The sequence below is a fragment of the Myotis lucifugus genome, unplaced genomic scaffold, assembly GCF_000147115.1.
Source record: "Myotis lucifugus unplaced genomic scaffold, Myoluc2.0 scaffold_87, whole genome shotgun sequence".
NCBI lineage: Eukaryota > Metazoa > Chordata > Mammalia > Chiroptera > Vespertilionidae > Myotis > Myotis lucifugus.
The window spans coordinates 2251748-2271212 of record NW_005871135.1 but is presented as its reverse complement, the minus strand read 5'-3'; the positions used below and the strand labels follow the sequence as shown (position 1 = coordinate 2271212).

The 19465-nt window shown below is 45.8% G+C and overlaps 1 protein-coding gene across 1 annotated transcript in view; it reads left to right on the top strand.

The window, feature by feature from the left end:
* Nucleotides 1-1638: 1638 nt before the first annotated feature.
* Nucleotides 1639-19465, top strand: part of BRINP1 (BMP/retinoic acid inducible neural specific 1) — a 146879-nt gene continuing 129052 nt past the window's right edge. Inside the window, exon 1 of the mRNA XM_006091086.3 lies at nt 1639-2044. The gene's annotated coding sequence lies outside the window, so the exon portion shown is untranslated. The remainder of the gene's footprint in view (nt 2045-19465) is intronic.

Sequence of the window (19465 nt, the reverse complement as noted above, 5' to 3'; positions counted from 1 at the left end):
GGGACAGAAGCCCAAGGAAGGGAAAAAAAAAACGGTCCTAAGGAAAAAGAGAAGTTTTCACCTGGCAAAGAGAGAAATCAATCATTGCCATGGTCAGTGGCTGGAGAGCTGTCCGCGGTGCTGACTACCCCTCATTCGGATGAGAATGAAGCCGAAGCAGAGAGGAGCTTTGAACAATAGCGCTGCCCTCTTCTCCCCCCCCCCCCCCCAGGCCTGTATTGCTGAGACCTAGGCTCATTCTGGTTAGTTCTCTGTCTCCTCCTCATTTCTCACTCAAAAAAATGTATCTTCTGTTTTGTTTCAAGACTCCTCTTCCTCTAATTCACTTAGCCCCTTGGTCCTTCTGGGTCTCTGTAGTTCTCACACCTCTCCTAGCCTCCTTTGCATAATAATGGCATTAATAACACTAGCAATCATAATTACAGATAACATGCTTTGAGTACTTGCTAGGTGTCGGCAGAATTCTAAGTACTTTTAGCTACATTAACTCATTTAAATCTTACACCAACCATGTTAGATAGGTAGTTATACTCTCTCATTATACAGGTGAGGAATTGAGGCTTAAGAGTAAGAAGTGTGACCAAGATCACATTAGCTGCAGGATTCCACCCGGTCTAGAGCCTGCACTTTGACTGAATCCGGGTTCCTTTAAATTTCTCATCACTTTTCCCTTATTGCTCCCCGCTCCTCCATCTGGTAGCTTCACTGGCACTGCCTACAACTGCCTAAGCTTCCAGGGGCTAGGAATCGTCCTTGCTGATTTAGTTGATGTTTAAAAAGGAAGCGAAGGCAGCGAACAGACTGAATGTGCACCGTGTGAGAATTCCGAGTGTCTACTGGGCCTCCTTTTCTGCCTCGGGCAGAGGCCCCGTGTCGGGCCACGGCAGCCCTGCATCTCAGGCTCCATCCCGTCTCTTTTGGCTGCCTCTCTGCGAAATGCCTTTCGCCCCCCGCAGTACCCTCGCCCTTTCCCTGCCTCTGAGTTTGATCCAGAGAACTTTGCGTCCCCTCAGCTTCTCACGCCCTACATCCTGCCCACCTAGAGAAAGCGCTTGCTTAATTCTGGCAGGCTCCGTAGGCTCCTGCTACACAATCAGAGAAACAAACCGGTGGGAATACTCGTAGAGAGGCGCATAGATACAAACGGACCCACACGGGCACCTCCCCAGACAAAATCCGCACTCAGATACACACAGACACACAAGCACCCGCATACCCAGAAACACGCAGATAGTCGTGACTCGCACCGCTACGGACGCGCTTTAAGAACATCACGATGCGGGTTTCACAGTCCCTTTCGCTGCTCACACACAGGGACGTGCCACCCCATAGCCTCAGACCTAAGAGAGTCCCCAATGGCCCAGCCTCAGCCCACCCAGGCCCCCCCTCCCTCCAAAGAGGCCTCTCCCCTCTCCTCCTCCTCCTCCTCCTCCTCCTCCACCTCTTCCTCCTCTTCCTCCTCCTCTCCTCCATCGCCTAAAGATGTACAAAACACTACTCAGAATAAACCGGGCTCTGGGATCCTCCCTTCCCACCCCCCACCCCCACCCCCGGCCCGCTCCCCCATTCATTTTCGCCCGTCTCCGGGTAAGCCCCTCCCCCGGCGTAGCCCGGCCTCCTCGCTCCCCGCCCAGAGACCGCGGCGCACTTGGACTTCCCTCTCCATTCGCTCGCTGCCTCGCTCCGGGTCCCCACGGCTGCGAACTGATCTGGCGCGGGGGGAGGAGGGAAGCGCAGGCGAACGAACGCAAGAGAGAGAGAGGGAGAGCGAGCGAGAGAGCCAGAGCGAGAGCGAGAGAGCCGAGGGGCAGAGGGACTAGTGACCGCCTTCCGGAGCCGGGATTCATGCCTGTCCTCGGGACCAGCCAAGGGGACTTGACGGCTGAGTATGAGCCAGGCTGCTAGGAGCCAGGTACCCTCACGCCTGCAGTCCCCTCGCCGTTCCCGGGATGCGAGCTGGACGCCGGGCTCTCCCAAGTTCCCACCGAACCGAATAAAAAGCGTCCGCCCGCAGCTCTCCGCCAAAGACGGACATTGACTCCAGGTAAGGCGGCCCGGGCGCAGCGCCCCGCAGCCCATCTGCCCTTGGAGACGGCGGGCCGCAGGAGGGGCGCCCCCCGCCCGCCCCGCCCCGCCCCCGTTCCTCTCGGCACCTTTCCCTCTCCCCTCCTCTGCCACCTCCGCCTCCGAGTCCTCTTAGGTTCCCGGGAAGGGGGGTTGGGGGGGCCTCTGTATTCTGGGGTGGAGAGGGTTAAATGCGGGTTTTAGGAAGTGGCATGTGTGCTCCCAGCGCGCTCCCGACGTGTGTACCGTGGTAGGACTTGATGTGGTGCTAGTGTGTATTTGCGTGTGCAGCGTCGTGCGTTTGATGTGTGTGTGCTTGGTTGTGTGTGTGTGTGTGTGGTGTGTGTGTGTGTGAGTGAGTGAGAGAGAGAGAGAGAGAGAGAGAGAGAGAGAGAGAGAGAGAATGTGTGTATATACGTACACGGGAGGGGTGAAGAGAGGTCCTATAACCTACTTACGCGGCACGATGTGTGTGTGCATGTTTGTACGTATGTGTTTGTATGTGTCTTTTTAATTAGGTCTCCAGCTTACACGAAAATGGGATCCTTACTATGGGATCACGTAGGCTATTGGGAAACCCGCTGTGGACTTCCTCCTGGGGCTCTGGGCTTGGGGTTTGGGGAGGATTATGGGGATAAGGATGGTGCCTTATTTAGCCCAATATTGGTACCCATGAAGGAAATTCTCCAAAGGATGGAGACCTGCTAAGGCTTGGACTCACCATTTCATATGAACGAAATGGCCAAACCTTGAGGCAAGGAGATGCTGTCACTTTAAATTCCACACTAGGCAGACTCCAGCATTCTGATGGGAATTGGGAGTCACTGGATAGTGGGTGACAGAAAGGGGGAAGTCAGCAGTGGGCTCCTTATCTGGGGCTTGACAAGTCTGGGATAGAGTCTGCCTGCTTCTTCATTTGTAATTACAACAGCATAACAGCACCTTCGGTTCTGGTGCTTTGGGGGAGGATCTGGGCAAGTTTGCATGGATCCCCCTAAAGGAAAAGGAGGAAGAGCCCTCAGGGACTTGCTCATCCATCATAGTTCCACGGGATCTCAAATGCCTGCAAATTTCATTGGGGGTAAGCGCTGGGTAATACGAAAGGAGATGGATGGGGTGCTTCCCCACGACAGATCCCTTCTTCCCTTCCCCATTTCAGACAGGCTTGGGGAGCCCACGAGAATATCTTCTTCCTAAACTGTTCCTTCTCATGGTTACCCTGGGAGGAGGCAGAGAGGCAGTGTGTGTGTGTGTGTGTGTGTGTGTGTGTGTGTGTACTGAGGGAGACCTACAATTTGGGAACAGGTTGTGGGTGGGAACTCGTGGCAGGATATGGCGGTAATTGACTTAAATTGCTGCCCTGCTGTCTGTTTGCACCTCACATCTCTTGCTAGGCTCCAAAATACTGCCAAGGGCACAGGGGTGGTGGGAAGGCTCTCAGTAAGGAAGACAGTTCAGGCCAAGACCCTCTTTCCTCTTTCCCCCACCTCCCAGGAGGCTCTCTAGGTAAGTCCCTGGGCCACCCTGGCTAGGTCCTGCTGGGCTGGGACGGTGAGGCCAGCCATTGATTGGATTCCTGGCGGCCTCCTAAAGGCTTGCCCTACTCAGCAAAAATGCTGAGTTTTACTGCTGTTCATGGCTTCCAGATTCGGCAGCTGTTACTTTTCCAAGGTAAGAGGCAGCCGTTTGCCGCCGTTCAGCTCTCAGAAGCAAGGCTAGGGGAGGACAAGGGCTGAGGGGCTGGGACATAGCCTCTTATCTGGCTAGAAAGGGGCTGCTGAAAAGACCTTTTGGGGAAATAAAAGTAGAAATATACATGTCTTAAACATCATTTATATGTATGTATATATGTATCTTCTGGGGAGAAATAAAAGCAAACATGTGTTGGCAGGAACCTGCCCTGACGGGTGGGTGGGGGTGCTACCTGCAAGCACTTGCAGACACACCATTCTCTGGCCAGAGGCTGATACCGGAAACTGAAGCCTTCACAGGGCTACAAGGAATCTGTTCCAGAAACTCCATCAGACCAGAGCTCCCAAGTTCATTCTGGGTGGGAGTGTGAGGCAGAGGAGATCCTATATAAGGAGCTGCTCACATTTTCTCTCTTTCAATCCATAGACAACCAAATCTGGAAGGACTATTAAAGAACAGGCAGGCAGGACTCTGTGGCCCAGAGAGGGAAGGAGAATTCTCCAACATTCTCTAGGAAGTTGGTGGTATGCCCAGGGCTAGAACCTGCCACCCAGATCAATGCCACGCTGCCCAGGGACTATATCTTGCTCCTCACCCCTATCCTGCCACTGTGCTCTTACCCAAGACATTCGCCGTCTTCCCTCATCAAACACTTTTCGGAGACGCATTTCAAAGCTGCTCCATCTGGAAACATGATCCGGGAGAGAAAGGGTCTAATGCCTCAATCATTCTCCTCACTAAACATACACACACACACACACACACACACACACACACACACACAAATACACTCACACACACACTCACACGCACACTCACACTCACACATAAACATACATTCTTTCTCCAATGCCTTCAGAGGATTGCACGCAGGCAGGGGTCCAATACGGGCTGTGATTGTAGAGCATCTGAACTGTACCTGAGCTCTTTATGAAGGCATGACTGCGTTCCATAGAGCCAGGTGTATACCCATCCACTGATGCAAATACTTCAGGCAAATTAATGCCTTTATGTTATTGAGAATCTTGCCCTTATGCATATTATACATGTCCCAGTCACAGGAGCCTGTGTGGGCACACCTGCACTCATACAGGCGTGCACACACAGATCCAGAAACCTTTCCTACTTGCTGTATTCCCCCAAAGCGAACTGCAACCTCCGCACCAAATCGTGTTCCCCTATGTAAAGGCATCACCCAACAGGAAGACGGGGACTCATGGTCACACAGAAGGAGAAATACAAAGGCCTATGAAAGATAGGCTTTTGAGAAGTCAGAATCAGGCCCTCACAGAAGTATGTACCCAGACTCTGAGATGAGTGTTTCGGGGTGCAGGCAAGCACTGAGGGAAAAAATGTGCGGGTTTCACGACCATCTGCAATAATGCCTTTTGCACACAGGTTTTTCTGGGGCTGGATGGCACTTTGGTTCCCAGAAGGGGGAGCTGTGACTCCATTTCAACCAAGGAGAAGCAGCTCAGAGATTCCAAATCAGCTACTGGGCCCCTGTTGAGTTTAGATGGCCCAGCTGAGGCTGCAATGAATTTATTTGAAGCACTACAGGTGGGGACCTTAACAACACTCTCCCCTGCTCAGTCCAGATAAAACATCTTGGGCTTGCAAGAGTTTGTGCCATTGACCACAAAGTCATCATATTTGTATGGAAAGGTCTTTCTTTGCCCAAGGGGCCTTCAGGTGTGTGAAGACACATTTTGTGATTTGCATCCTCTAGTTTGTCCCCTCCCAATTCCTTAGACAAAATCATCAGCACGTATCCCCTGAACAGGCCACTAAGGTTAGGCATATCCTGCCATTCTCTCCCTGCTTCACACTTGCTGAATTCCAAAGATTAACAAATTGACCAGTGAAACCCTGGTAATCATGGTTAAGGACAAGATAGGGGTCATGGTTAAGGACAGGTAGAGGTCATGCAAAAAGGACAAGCCTTCAGAAGTAATTCCCCAAATAATCCCCTCATTGTTTTCCACTCTAATCCTTCTGCTAGGAATACCTTTATCTTGTCTCTTCCATTTCTCAACCTCAGCGTCTACTTTTAATAACCCTACCCATATTTCAACATCCAGCTCAAATGACCATTCCAAGAGGTCTTCCCGAAATCTTATTTGGGGATTAAGCTCTTTCTCCCTGGCTCTTTCACAGAAATGTCTCTGAAACTCCATTTTAACTGTGTCTCTGTTTGCTTTGCTTTATAGCTCTGTGGGTGTATGTCTAGCTTGCCCTCTTCCATATGGTCTTCTAATGAGCATTTTTTTAAATCCCCAAGGACTGACACATAATAGTTGCTTTATAAATGTTTGCTATTGCTATTTTCCAGTTTCAACAGAAGCTATAATCTCTCTCCCTCTCTCTCTCTCTCTCTCTCTCTCTCTGCTTCATATTCACTCAAAGCAATGCAATCATGGCTTTAAGATTGTGTCACTATGTCCACAACATAGGGATGGCAATGATGATACAGAAGGTAAAATTCTGTCCTGCTTGAAGAGAGCATTACCCTACTGTGTTCTACGGTCTTTAGTTCTGTTCTCATTATCATCTTTCTTCTCACCCAGTGCGGCAGATACAGCCCCCTTTTCACAGGACAGTGAACTCATGCTGGCTAGTCCCTGGCCCAAGGTCACATAAGCAACAGAGAAAGGATTGGAGCCTAATTCTTGCTTCAGCATCTCTACTCTTTCCAGTGTACCACTGACTTAATGGTAACCACTGTGAATGGCAAACAGGATCGGGTTGTTCAATAGATGCTAGGAATAGCGAGGGGCTTATTACTTCTTTGAAATTGATGTTATGGGGGAGTCAGGGAGTGATTGGATCAAAGAATCTGTCTTTTCCAGTTTCTCAGTAACCAAACATTCCTCCTCATTCAAGAAGCAGGACTCCTTTTTGTAATACCCATAACACATGGCCACTCAGTCTCATTTTTAGTACTTTTAGCAATAGCAAACCCATTACCACACAAACCAGCCTTGTGTTATATAGAAAGAGCTTTATTGGAACCTTGACCCTAAGTCTGCTTTCTAAGTCTGTGAAGTCATACAGCACAAGTATAATTCCCAATAATCCACTCTTCAGATGCTATGGAAGCATGACCATATCACCACCAGCATTCTCTTTTAGACTCCATTTCATAGCCTCGTCTCCTGCAACATCCATTTGGGTCCCTCACCAAGCTGGAAGTTGTCTTGTGGACATTATCTAGTTTATCTCACTTATAAGGGTTAGAAGCCACAAAAGTGGGGAGGGTGACCTGAAATTGAGAGAAGATTACAAAGGGTCATTGATTCATTCATTTATTCAACAAATATTTATAGGGTGCCCACTATTTTCCAATCTTTGCTCTAGGTTAATACTGTGAAATAGAACTTTCTGTGATAGTGGATATGTTCTCAGGGCTGCCCAATATGCTAGCCATTAACCACATGTGATTACTGAGCACTGAAATGTGGCTGTATTACCGATGAACTGCATTTTTAATCTTATTGATTTAATTTTATTATAATTTAAATAGCTCTATGTGGCTCATGACTGCTGTTAGTAAACAACACAGATCCAGACGTTAGAGATATCTCATGGACATAGTCCTATTCTCATGGAGCTCCTAGTCTAGTGGGCAAGATGGACGATAACTGAGTCAAAAATATATAAAATAATTTCATTTAATAGTAAATGCCCTGCAAATAATAATTTGGGGCAATAGGCTAGAAAGGAATGTAGATGGTATAATGTTTGATAGGGTAGCCAGGAAAAAACCTTCTCTGAGGGGGTGGTGTTGGAGCTCAGATCTAAATAGAAGGAACCAGCCGTGTGATTATGTGGGGAGAGGATATGAGAGGTAGAGACAAGAACAGAGATGAAGTCACTAAACGGGGGCAAGCTTAGGAAATCTGAGGGGTAGTGTGAGTGAGCTTTTGTGTCATAAGATAAAAATAAGAAAGGTAGGTGGGGGCCAGATCACAAGATGAGGCCTTATACAAGATGAGGGGATGAAGAGTTGAGGCATCCCCCCACCCCTTGGATTCTCTCCTTTTGGGAAGCAGGTAGTCTGAGGACTTAGCTGAGCAGAGTTTGGAGATTGATAGAAGGTCATCATCAAATACTCTCAATGGCTTTTCCCCGTGTCCATATTTCATCAGTCATTTCAATGAACTTTTCTAATCTTCATCTCTAGTCCTGCTCTGAATGCTGCTACATGCTCTGGAAATACCTAACTCTAAAGGGAGGGGGAGAAGCTGGGAGAGGGGAGATGGATAGGAAATGAGGAAGGGAATGAATACCAGGCAAGAAGGTAATTGAAATGAAATCTGGTGAAAAAGGATGAAAGCTGTTTGGATCGGCAAATATTTATTGCATATCTCGTCTGGGAAAGGCCTTGAACACAGTGACTTGGGGGGTGTGGTGGTGAATCCTGCTAGGTGCTGGCAATCTAATAGAGGAGACCTGCAAATTTGTAAATAATTATCATTCACAGTTGACTGGTAATTGTTATTTCTGAAGTTCTCAGAGAGTTTGGGGAAGTGGAAGATTGGCAGAAGTTACAGAGGTAGTGATGGTGAGGAGGAGGAGGAGGGAGGCCATGACGATAAGGTCTTGGAGATCAGAGACTGTGTCTTTCCATTTTATATCCATATTCATTCTAAATGTCAGGTAATAAGAGAACAGGGACTCGGGGCACCTGACTCTAGTCCTGGCTTCTACCACTGTTTATCTGGACTATCTTCCGAACATAACTGCCCCCTTCCTGGGCTTGCCTTTTGCAAAATTGCGATGGACCAAACTATGGCCTATCTATGGAAGGGGCTTGCTAAGCTCTTTGGAAATGTTGCATGATGACATGCCTGTAAACGCAGGGAGAGACACACACCATGGCCCTGCTTCATCCTGAGCGTTAGATGTCTACTCCGAAAGGAGCCAATCTGAAGGAAGTCATAGCCCAGGGCACATCCTCTGGCTCAAGACAGGGTGGATGTGCTGCTATGGTAACTCTTACCATCAGAGGGATTGCGTGGTAGCTTGAAAACCACCGTCCTTCTGGAACACAGTAGCCTAAAAAGGCTGCCTGGAAATCCGTAGACAGTCCTTGCTACTGAGGGGGCAAAGAAGACAATTAAGAAGAGGCTGAGGAAAAGTCAGATTAATTTCTTCTTTTTTTTTTTTTTCATATGAGGGTGAAGGGGATCTTTGTCTCTCAAAGGAACTCTCTTTTAGAAATTGCAGGTGGACTTCAGGAGAATAGACTAAATAGACGAGTGTGAGAAAGTTACGAGTGGTAAATTACTGGGCCTGTCTGCTCTCCAGTGGAGGACACACACAGGAATACAGAGAGCCTGGTGAGGGCTCGGAATATATCATTCTGAACAAATCCCGTTCTCCGTTGGCAGAGATTTTTCTCCGGGGTGCAGAGCTGCATGCAACGAGGCTGGGACCATCTTGGGAACAGCTAAGAGACTGTCTCCCCCAAGGACGCGGAGGTAGAGTCATAAGGCAATTAAAGCAATCACTTTTGTGTAAACTGCTAAGGTCGAAGCAGCGGGGGGTCCAAGTAAATGACCCATCTGAACAGCTAGAACCTTTTGTGAGGGTTAGCCCAGTACTGGCCCAGAGAGGTTTCTGAGCTATAATTTATCTTGCCGTCCAGAGGTCCGGCAGATGAACCAGTGGGAACCTCTGGGAGAAATCAGGGGTCCTGGCGTGATGTGGAGGAGCCGAATTACTAATCACAAGCTGCTTCGGGCGGACAAGGAGCAGGCATCTGGGATGATTGCTTTTCAAAGGACCCACACCTCCAAGCGGTCAATTCTTAGTCTCCATTCCAAGAATATGTGGCCCACAAACATAGGTGGAACCCTGAGGGGCTGTGGAATTCCTAGAGACCCTGAAGCCCAAGATACACCGGAAAGAGCCCCCCAAGAGCTGTGGCACACATCTGCCTTAAGTCCGTTTCCGTTTACATGTTCATAGACAAGCTACGTTTCTTGTGGAATGTGATGGGCTCTGACTTTATAGCCACATCAGAGGGGGGGGGACCAAAAGGAGCCGTGGCTGGCACTTACAAACATCTGCACAGGGACCATTACAACAATAAAAGCAGTGTTTTGGCATGCTTAGGAATGTAGGGAAAGATTGAAAAGTACCCGGCAGGAGGTGGCAATACAGTTTTTCTGCTGGGACAGATTTTGGAGGGTTGACCCTTTGAGATAAAGTGGTTCTCACCAGATGCCATCACCAGAGATGGCGAGGCAAGGGAGGGCTGAGCGGGGTCATAAGAATTTTATTCTGAATGCGCATCAATAGGACAGCCTCGTTCAAACTCCAGTGAAGCCTTACACATGATTCTGAAACCGTTACCTGATCAGCCACAGTTTCACCTGCCCTGTCCTCCCGCGTTCCTGGCAGTGAGGATCACAGATGTAGGCAGAGGGTAGGATGGAATATGAGGAGGTTCTGGAAGGATATTTTTCCACAATATTTAGAGGTGGCTGAAATGCCACAAGTATGAAACCCTTCTCGGGAGTGGCGAAGCGAATGGGCCTAGCATGTCGTACATTCTTTGTGCCCCAGTGTCTGCCCCTCAGAGAGGGCCTCCCCATCCACCTGCATCTCTTATGCTCATCTGACTGCCCTGTGTTTACCTATTTATCTTCTTCCTCACTACACTGTCAGCGCCAAGGAGGCAGGGACAAGTCAGTGCTGATCACTGCTGTGTTTCCAGCTCCTGGAACAGTGTCTGGCACAAAATAAATGTTCAATAAACAATGTTTGTTTGTTTTTCAATGAAAGAACGAAAATCACATTTCCTAAAAGTCTGTGTTCAATACAGGTTTCCACCAGTGCCACACAAGAGTGTCTTTTTCCTTTGCATTCTTGCCAAGACTGAATTAAACAAAAAACAAGCAAACAAAAAACCCAAAATGAAAAAAACAACAACACAACACACAACCTGTTAATGCTATATGGCACCACATTGCTATTTTCATTTTTTATTATTAGTAAACTTCAGTATTTTGAAGTTTTTAATAGATTTATTTGTATTTTTAGCTAGAAATCCCACCCCCAGATCACATTCTTTAGTAGATGAGCTTAGGATCATATCTGCACGCAAGTTCCACTAATAGGGAAGAAGAACTCTGCCATGAACCTTTCCCTATATGTGTTTTTCTTCTCCTTCCTACCTATTCTTAACCCCATTCAATATTCCTTTCTTTATACATACCTGCACATATATGTGTGCATGTATATTTAGAGAAACATCATACATATATTCATATATATATATATATATATATGTGTGTGTGTGTGTATGTGTGTGCATATATATTATATATGCACACACACACAAACACATATATTTTTCTTGCAACATCAGGCTGTCACAATTCATGCCACCTCCACCTTGCTGCTTCATAAGCTGCTTTTAAAATTGCTACTGTTACCAGAGGTGGCTTTGGTGATTCCGTTCCCAAGAAAAATAAGATCTTAGCTCTGGCCCAGAGTTAGAACAACTGGTCCTCGCCTCAGCAGCACTTGAACCTCCACAGCTTAAAGGCACAAATAAACACACAAAGCTAAGGTTTGCTGCCGAGGCACTGTGAAGTTAAATTACTATTTTAAGAGACTATGAAGCTGGCAGCCAGAAAGCACTGGAAGAGGGGAAGATATTCATGGTGTCGGCAGATAAAGGAGAGAAAGGAAAATTCAGGTCTTAAGGAGATTTAAGAAGCCACCCTGCAGTGCCGCCATTTATAACATCCCCTGAAAGGTGTAAGATAGATGCCTTTCTCATTTAGATGCACAGAAGACCTGGATGCAGAGCACGGCCTGAGTGACAGAATGGTGGAAGATTTGCAACAATGGGCCTGACCTAAGACAATATAAACTCAGCAGCAATCATCAACCTTGATTTGGGGAGGCCACCAAGCTGCTAAGAGCTGGACGGATGCCTCAGAGGGGTGGGTGGCAGGAGGGCAGTTCAATGAAAGAACGTTATGTCCAGTGTCTGATGATATGGGTCGAAGACCTACTGCTATCGTTTATTGTATAACTTGGAGCAAATCCTTTCACCCCTGAGCCACAAGGCCCTCGTTGGAAAAACAGAGAGAATAATTCCAGCTTCGCAGTGTGACAGGAAAGGGTAGATGACATAAAGCATGTTAAGACATGCAAGCACTTGGTGAAATAAATGGTAACAATGAGGAAGAGGGGAATCGTGAGGGAAAGGATGATAAACACAGTTCACGCAGAGCGAGCAGCAGGCTATGCTGTCGATCAGCCACTCTCCCTATGCACTTCCTGAATACGCTGCTCTTACAGATTAGAGCACCAAATCAAGAGCTACAATGACATAGGCTGCAGAGGGCTAGGGTATGAGAACCAGCTCAGATACCGTGGGATCTCAAAGAGAAAATAGTTTATATCTAAAAAGTAAGAGACAGTTAAGCTGGACTATGATGAAGATAACTTTCAGCTCCAAAGGCTGACGATCCTATGTCTCTTTCTGGTTGCTGACCCATGGGAATACAGAGAGTAAAGACATCTGCCTCAGTTATTTAACATCTTTCAGAGACTTTTCCTACTTTTAATCTCTCCCCTGATTACTGGTATCACATGGTCATATAAGGGGACAGGGGATTGGTACACATGATTGAGCAAGCTCCTTTGCAAGGTAGTGCCTCGTACCTGGTAATGATCTCTTTCCTACAAGATATTTCCAGTTGGAGAACATACCTGGGGTCATGGGCAACATTTCATCTAATGCAACAGAGTGTAATAATAATACAAAGTAATAATAGTTAACATTTATATAATGTTGGTGATCTGCCAGGCAACGTCTGGAGCACCGGTCATATAGACTCATTAAATCCCCACAATATCTCTTTGAGGAGTTGCTATTGTCACCCTCATTTTATAGATGAGGAAACTGGCACAGGAACATCAGGTAATTCGGCCAAGGACGCAGAGCTCGCCAGCGGCAGAGCTGGCATCCAAATTCTAGCATCCCAGCTTTCACCCACACCTTCAGGCCAGACAGAAAGAGCCCAAATCTTTGGCACTTCCCTGACTCAGGGTGTGGACTTGGGCAAATGGAGTCACTGTACTGAGCCTTGGTTTCCTCATCTCGAGATTGGGAGATGCAGCATCTGTGCATGGACTTGTTGAGAATATTCACCAAGTCATTCAGAGTGGTCGTAGAGGAGCACATTTATACGTTAGAGGAATGACGATAGAGAACACGTTCTGGAAAATGGGGCTAAAAGCAATACCTCCCTGGCAGTCTTGAATGTCACATATATATAGCATTTAGCAACATGCCCCATATATAGTAAGTGCTCAATAAATGATTCTTATGGCATTTATCGACATGGACATATATGTGTACAAAATACTATGTATAGCATGGCTGTTTTATAAGATGCACTTACTATTTGGGTGGTTATCTTGGGGTGGTAGGTTAGGAGGGAATTCCATTCTCCCTTTTAGGCTTACCTATATTTCCTAATATTTCTCTAATGAATGTGTGTTACTTGGGTAAGTAACATTTTAAGTAGTGGAATTTGGGGCATCAGGGAGCCAGCGTGAAATCATACAGAGTAGCTGGTGCTGAAATTGGAGCCACAGCATGTTAGGGAGCAGAGATGAGGTCTGTCGGTGTGAGCCACTACAGTAGGTGGAGGAAGGGCATTCCATGCCGAGAGGGGGAGAGGAAATAGTTCCATGTGACTGGAGGGCTTGTGAAGGGCTGGATGCTAGAAAGCTTTGGAGCTCATCATAAGTAATCTGTGTTTAGAAAATTGTTGGTAGCTGTTAAGAAAATGCTTGACTTGATTAGATCTGGGATTAAGGAAGATGAGGAGGTGGGGAGGGGGGAGTCTGGTGGCCCTTTAGCAGGTTATGGTCACGGTTCAGATGGCAGAAGATGTCCTTCCAGACAAGGGAGTGGATGGACTGGGGAAACACTGATGTGGGACAAGGTAGAGGGAGGGTTTAAGAGTGACTTCCTTGGAGGTTATGCAACATCTAGGCCTGCTTTCTCTAAATAGTGCTTCCACAAACAGCAGGGTCTCAATTATCTCACCCTGGGCTGTGAAATTCTTTAAAAAAATGTTCTCAAAACAAAATTAAGTTTAATTTGCTTTAATTGAAAAATAAACACATGCCATGTACAGCACTCTCAGGAGGAGGAGAAAGAGCTGGGAAATGAAATGAACAGTTGGGTGTGGTAGGCCTTCCATTATGGGAAATCCTGAAAGGAGAATTGGTATTGATTGAAAAGACGAATTCAGAGTTAAATTCAGGGATGGGAGGTGTAGGCCTTCTCTTGAGGCTTTGGTTTTTGGTTTTCTTAATCTTTTGTGAAGTTATTTGTATTACGATTAAGAGCATGCTAAGGCAGCTGTGGGATAAACGAAGGAGTGAGTACTGAGCTTGAGGTCAGAGAATTTAGTTTTCATGCTTTCCCTCTCATTTTAATTGTGTGATCATTGGTAAGTTGTTTTATTTGTTAGCCTTAGGCTACTCATCTGTAAAATGGGGATAATAAATCCAGACATCATTGGATTCCAATGAAGGCTATATAAATATTACACATGGAAATTCTAGTGTACTATTAAGAGATGATGGAGAAAGAGGAGGAGGAGGATGAATGAGGAGAAGAAATGAGGAAAAAAGTAGAGGAAGGTTAGAAAGAGGCATGGAAAAGCAAGAAGAGGAAGGGCACTGCAATGTGTCTAATTGCCTCATTCCATTACTCAGTAATTATTGAGCGCCTTCTAGATTCAGGCCTCATGTTGACGCAGGGGATGAAAAGGCAAGCAATAGCCGAGCCTTGCCTCTGTGGCAACTATATCCTAGCAATAGATATTCTCAATCTCTAGGCCATGGAATGGAGTTCAGGAAGAAGATGGTACTAGATCAAGTGTTTGGAAAGCCTTGAGATATAGTACAGGAGCTCTTATTGGGAATTTTTCTCTCTTTTCACAACCATTCTGTCTTTCCGATTCCTGTGTAGATGCTTGGACCCTGACTTAGGTTCTGTCTGTGTCATGGGGAAGAGTCTGATAAACACATTTGCACCCAGGCATTGGAATTGCAAGCTCAAGATGTCAGAGTCTTATAATGTTGGTATCTGACAATCATAGTGGTAGAATTTTAAGAACTATCAAACCTTGGAATCAGAGAATCTTAGTATAATAAAAACAGAGTTAGAATCTCACAGACTCATAGAATATAATATTCACAATATAAAAAATAAATCTTAGTACTGCCACATCTTAAACATCACAGAATAAAAAAAATCACAGAATCATGAAATTAGAGTGTTTTAGAAGAAAATGGTATTTTATGATTATCTGGTCCACCCTCCTGCCCTGTTCATGGGAAATACTAATGTAGCATTAAAAAAATACAATCATTCTTGAGCATCTTGATACAGGAAAAAGGTGTCCATAAGGAAAACAGAATGCTTAATAGCACTAACGGTGAATATATTGGCCAGGGGCACTGATGGTGGAGACGGGTGGAGTTTCTGAATATTGTAAAAGTTCGTGGTGAGATGATTGCTGACTTTACTGGCATCTGCAACAAACACTTATCTTGATAGAAAGTGGAAGCAAGGCAAGAATGAATGACTTTGCTCACTGACCATCCCTGCTATAATTATTCATGGGGGCCAATCTTAGCCATGCTGTCATTTTGGAAAATAGTCCCCTAGATATTGGTCTCCTTTCTTTGGACTGTAAGCTCCAGGAGGTTAGTAGTGATAGATGTTTCTATATGGCACCTGTAAAGTTCTAGAAGTGTTTTGTATGGGGGTGGGAGGGGGCTTTCCTGGTGTTCAGTCTTCCTGTCTTTTTCCTCAGAGGTTCCTCTTGCATACACATGGTGCACTATTTGGTCTGCATCCTTGCTGATGTTTCCTCTGAAGTATTGGCTTGTTTTGTCAAGATTTAAAAAAAATTTTAACCTGGCACCCATTTTGGGTATAACAGTGGTTCCTTCTCTCACAGCACCTCTAATCGAATGGCATCGTTTGACAAGTCTAGGAAGCACCTGCTTAAAGAAGTGTGTAGGGTGTGTAGAGCTCTTTGCGGTATGCCATGGATGCTGTGTGTGTGTGCGTATGTGTTTATATGTGTGTGTATGTGCTGCTCCTATACAGTGTGAGTTTGGGTATTTTCCACATGAGTATGCAATTGCATTTGAACGTATTCATGAATTCCTATGTGCATTCATATGTGGATAACCTTATGTGGAAAAGGAAGTGCTCATGAATAGGTAAGATATGTAAATGATGATGTGGCTTTTGGCATACCTTTGTTGAACATCTACTGTGTTTCTGATAATGAAGTACGTGCTTTCATGGATGCTACTCTATTTGATTTTACAACTCTGAAGTAGTTATTGTAGGCATTACAGTTTCTATTTTGAAGAGGGGTCAACTAAGACTCTTAGAATTGAAGTGAGCAGGGCTGGTATTTGAAATGGAGTCTCTCTATAAAGACTTTTTTGTTTATATGTGTGTTTTTTGCATTTTATTAAAAAAATTCTGAATTTATTTTTATTTTCTTTATTGATTAAGGTATTACATATTTGTCTTTATCCCCCCCTTCTCCTTCCATACCCCTGCTCATGCCCTCACCCCCCTGGTGTCTGTGTCCATTGGTTATGCTTATATGCATGCATACAAGTCTGTTTATACGTTTTTTATTTGAGTGTGCAGGTGTATGTGTGTGTGTGTCTGTGTGTGTGTGCATGCGCACTAATGCTCATGGACATGTGGGTAAGCATGCATTTCTTTTTTCACATGCATTTCTTTGTATGCATGGATGTGTAAATATGTGGATATATATATAGCAAATATATATACACCAGCTGAAGCCATAATCATCCAGCAAAGTAAATTATGTGCTTGGTCTTGGGGGCCAGGGAGTGTGGATGGAGTGAGCTGTAGGGGAGAGCATCTGAGAGACAGGATCTGTACCCAGGTTTTCAGCCCACATGCTTCCCCTCCCCTGCACGTCCCCTCACAATATCCTGTGCTGGGGTTTTCTCAGGCTCCCATCTGAACCCACATAAATCTCAGGCAGTCTGACACCCCGCCAAGCCACATAAACATTCTGAATTCACGGCACTGACACTCCAAGGGGCTGAAATAGAACTTTGAAATTCTCCTTCACTTTTAATTAAAAAAAGATTTAAGCCAACCCTGGGTTCCCGGTTCTATTTAACTGCGACTGCTTTTAACCGGTGTTGTATTTTTATTGTTGCAAATGTGACGCACCGATCCATCTTCCTTGTAACGCTTCTCCGTTTCGGCTCCATCTGTTGAAGAGAAAACATTTGCAGAAATCTCTCGGCTTCTCTCCAGGGGCTGGAACTTCAGTGTAGCAAGGAATGCGGTGCAGGAAATGGGGGTGGCCATCAAGTGACATCAGGAAATTGGAAAAATCTGTTTGAGATATCTTTTTGATTATCATTTGCCCAAACGAAAGGTTCTCCCGTATACCCAGCCAGTGCCAGTGTGTTCCCCCGTGTATGCTGGGCACCCCACATTTTGTGTTTTTTTGTTCTTCTTTTGCAGTGGAACCATCAATTCTGGTCTCATTTTTGTTTGCTCCCTATTCTAAGCTAGATCCTATATAGTTTTTCTAATAAAATATTAGTTCTTAATAAGGACAGTGTTTGTTATGGAAGGGGAATTAGGCTAGGCATTGGAGGACTAGAATTCAAGTCCTTATTTCGCCCTGTTTGAACCTGGCAAATTACTCAAAATTGAATCTTCATTTGCTGGGAAAGCCCCAAGATGTTGGGAGAATCAAATGGTTCAACTAAAACCCAAATGCTCTGCAAAGTGTGAAGTGCTGCACTCATGCTACCCATATCTAATCCTGCTGTTTCTCTGTTGGTTCTGTTCGTTTGTTTGTTCTTTCATTTAGTTATTATTTATGGGAGGTTGCTGGATGAGCACCATGCACCAGGTCCTGCCCTGGAGTGGGCGATGCTGTGTGACTGAGGCAAAGTCCGTAACCTCCAGAAGCCCACATGTATGGCAGCATCAGAAGCATTGACACGGAGGCATGCATAGGCTGTGGTTTCCTCTTCCTGGGAGATCACGGATTCTTCAATATTCAATTCAAGGAATGACTTTGAACTGAATATTAAAGAATAAGGGGTTTATTAGGTTTGGTATGGGGATCGGATAGGAGAGCATTCTGGGCAGAGGGATTGGCTTGGGAGAAGGTAACAGAGGGGTAACACAGATTGGGACATGCTGAAAATATCTGCAGGGAATCCAGAAAGCAAAGGCGGAGATGCCGGGAAGAGGCATGGCTAATAATGGGGTAAAGTGACACCAGCTACTAGTAATAGTTGACATTCAGAGCGGGGAGGGAGCCATCATAGATGTAATCAAGGAAGTAACCCAATCTGATATTGTGATTTATAATAAGAAATGTATATTTGGTCTGCATCCTTCTTTCTGGCACAGAACTTCGAACACTCTTGGGATTTCGTGATGAGAGAGATAAAGGTGTCTTTTGTTACGTTAATGAAATAATTTTCAGCAAAACATGGGTGGGTGCTGGTTGCCAGTGAGCAAACCTCTGATGAAGTGTTGGAACTCTGAGCTCCACCCCACTGACCTCAGGAAGGGAGAGAGGCTGCAGGTTGAATCACTCATGAGTGGATAATGAGTGAACCAATCACGCCTATGCAATGAAGCGTCTGTACTAGTAAAAACCCCCAAAAGGACAGAGTTCTAAGAGCTTCCAGGGTGAGGAACATGAGGAGGCGCTGGGAGGGTGGTGCACCTGGAGAGGGCATGGTGGCTCTGTGCCCTTTCCTCATACCTTGCTCTATGCATCTCTTCCTGAGCTCTATGCAGCTCTCGCTGTTCCTGAGTTATATCCTTTAATAATAAACCAATGATCTAGTGAGTAAACAGGGTTCCTGAGTTCTGTGAGCTGCCATGGCAAATGAATCAAACCCAAGGAGGGAATCTTGGGAACCTCTGATCTATAGCCGGTCAGTCAGAAACACAGGTGATAGCTCAGGCTTGCAAATGACATCTGAAGTGTTGGGGGAGGGACATTCTTATAGGACTGAGCCCTTAACCTATGGGATCTGCTGCTATCTCTGGGTGGATAGTGTCAGAATTGAGTTGAGTTGTAGGACACCCAGCTGGTGTCCAAGCATTGCTTGTGGTTGGCATAGCAGCCTCACCACCACCACCCCCCTCCCCCCATCCCACATTGAAATAGGTCTCAGCATACCAAAAAAAGGAAACAATCATAATGAGAGCTGCATTTTTCCAAACACTTCCCTATATTTATGGCAGACACTGTGTTAATGATTTACATTAATCATGTCATCGAAGGCTCAAAAAAGCAGATGCTGTGGGAGAGCTACCATTCTGACTGATGTGGGAACCGAGGTTAAAAGAGTTGGCATGACTTGCCAGCATAGATAGGGGCCCTGCTCCACTGTTTGAGCCCATACCAGGCCTGTCTGCCTGCAGTGTCTGCTCTTGTTCTCTTTGCTATGCAAAGTGGCATTGCAGGCATCTCTGGTTAGCTCTGGAAAGGAGCTTCGAAAGAGGGAGAGGCTGAGCAAGTAACATTTATGGTTACTCCTAGAGTGAGAGATTTTCTTAGAAATCTAAAAAGAAGTCACTCTGATCGTGGAATTCAGGTAAAATTGCAGC